Source organism: Crocodylus porosus, unplaced genomic scaffold (genome assembly GCF_001723895.1).
Source record: "Crocodylus porosus isolate Cpor-Errol unplaced genomic scaffold, CroPor_comp1, whole genome shotgun sequence".
NCBI lineage: Eukaryota > Metazoa > Chordata > Crocodylia > Crocodylidae > Crocodylus > Crocodylus porosus.
The window spans coordinates 62568008-62570549 of record NW_017728950.1 but is presented as its reverse complement, the minus strand read 5'-3'; positions in this window follow the sequence as shown (position 1 = coordinate 62570549).

The following is a 2542-nucleotide window of genomic DNA, read 5'->3' as shown; positions in this document are numbered from 1 at the left end:
CATTAATCAGACAATATATTTCATCAGTAAGCCTTATCTTAAAACCACCTTGTCTCCTTATCAACCATCTTTTCTCTTCCTTTCATTCCACTTTTTAACTATTGTCTTAGTCTTCTGTCTTTTGTTTTTCAACCCCTAACACAACCAAATTGTAAAATTCAGACATTTTAGACTTTAGTGTTTAAGGAGAACAGACTTATGGAACTGTTTGTTCTAGAGTTGAGGGAAAATAATTTATTACTTGAGGTTAAAATAAGAACAAACTGGGGATATTTGAGAGTTCACACACACACACACACACACACACACACACACACCCCCCCTTCAGATACTGTAATCATTACAAGGGGTCTCCTGGAACACACAAGTAACTTGGAAAATGGCCACAAAACTTAATGTTGGTGTTTCAGTAAAGGTTATGATTCTTGAAACAAAAATGTTGTGTTGGTGATTGACTGAAAAGAACGGCCCATGCACATCTTCAGCTTTGGTGACTGTAGAACTTCTAAACATCCTGAGCCCTGGGAAAGAGAAATCCAAGCAAATAAGTCAGTATCAAAGTCAAAATCTGAGTCGTTTTAGAACTTTGTACATGCATAAGATTGTAATGAATATTTGAATCTGCAAAAATGTTAAAGACCAGGAAGTGAATCAAAGAGCAATTGAATTTTCAGTTTTATGCATTGAATCTGTAAACATAACATGAAATAAAAACATACTTGTCAAAATAGAATTAGTGTGTGTGTTGTATACAGTGAGCCTTAAACAAAGAGAATGTTGCAGTTTGCAAAGGAAGAGGAGAAAAAACTTGGAAGCGGAAGAAGTATTTAGTAAATGGTACAAACTTAACCTCTGCAAGAGGCTTACCTTTGTTCTGTTTCCCTGGATATCACCCTCTCCCATCAAATTTAACTGTCTGCTAGTCTTTTTGTGCTCCTGACAAAAATCTGCATCCTGACCTCTAAATAGGAAAGCTCTTGACTGACCAACTAGTCCCAACCTGGCCTTTCCCAGTACTGGATAAAGAGCACAGAAACCCAGATACTATCTCACTCATATGAGATGGGAGTTTACTTCTAGAATCTATTGTGTTGTGAACTGTAGCACTCCCTTCTTGTGTGCTCCCTCCCTGGGATCCAGGATAGGATAAGAAAATCCTTACCATCTCAGTCACAGGCACCCCACTAGTCTGCAGCATCAGGGTGCAGGCAGACATTATGTTTCTTGCACAATCGGCCTTCTGAAAGCACTCTACGGCCATGCCTTGTCACCTGCATGGCTGCAGAGCGCTTCTAAAGTTGCCAATCAGGCAACATATTAACTCAGATTAGATCAGATCAGATTAAGGCGCTCTACTTTAGAGCACTTTAGGAAACTTGTGTTGCCTAAGGTTAATTGGTGGTATGACATCAGCCCAGCCCCCACCCAAGGCTGTCAGCAGGAATGGAGTGGGGAGGGGGAGCGAACTGCGAGCTAGGGTTTGCCCAGCCTGAGCTGGAGATGGGGGCAAGTAGATCAGAGCCCCCCCCATACACGCACACCTCACAACCTTCTCCTCCAACTTCCCGCCCACCACAAATTCAGGCCAGACAAGCCCCAGCCCACAGCTCACTGAAGTGCCATGAGTTAAAGCAGGGACCTGCACATCTGTCAATGCCACTGGAGGAAGGAGTCTGGGATACCATTGTTCATGACATAGGCCAGAAAAGAGTGTACCAGTTATATTGTAATTTAAAAGAAGCGTAATAACTATGTGCCCCGTTCCTAGCATGCCATTAATTGGATGCATTGTCAGTTGCCTGGGGCTTCCAGCCATGGGGATACATCATGTGCCTCCAAGGTTAGGAGCCTACAGCTGATGAGGCTCCCGGTAGTGGGAGCTTCCTACTTGCCAGTGCAGGGAGAGGCCAGGATCATGATCCCAGGCTCTCCCTGGACTGGCAGTAAGGCATGATGGGACCTGATGCACAATCCCACAATCATGCCTCCTTCCATGTATGTGTGGCCTGGCAGGAAGCACAATTGTGTGGATTGTGCATCAGATCTCATCACACCTTTACCTGTATGTATGGCAGGGGCTTCAGTGTGGCAATTGGAGCAAAAGTAATCTCCCACTAGTAAGTGGAAGTATGGGTGAGGAGGATGACCAGAGTTAGGATTACCCTTAATGGCACATTTCCAGACTGTGATTATTCAAAAATCAGTTTATAAATTAGATTGCCTTTTGTTTTGAGGCATTGATTTTTCAGTCATAAACCTATCTTATTGAATGCCTATTTTGTCAGATGACAGCTTTTACCACTGACAGCAAAGTAACATTTTTGTAGGCTGTAAAATTGATAGGTCACAGTGTTCTTGGCTTCTCCTTTACAGCAGGGATCTGCAACATTTTCCAGCTGCAGGCCACAGTGACCCAGGTCATGTCTGAGGCAGGCCAGGACTAGGACCTGGCTGCCTCTGTTGCCTTTCCCTGCCACCTGTTTGTAGCATGGTGCAGGCAAAGCTCCCCTTCTACCAAAGCTCCTAGTGCCCCCCCATATGT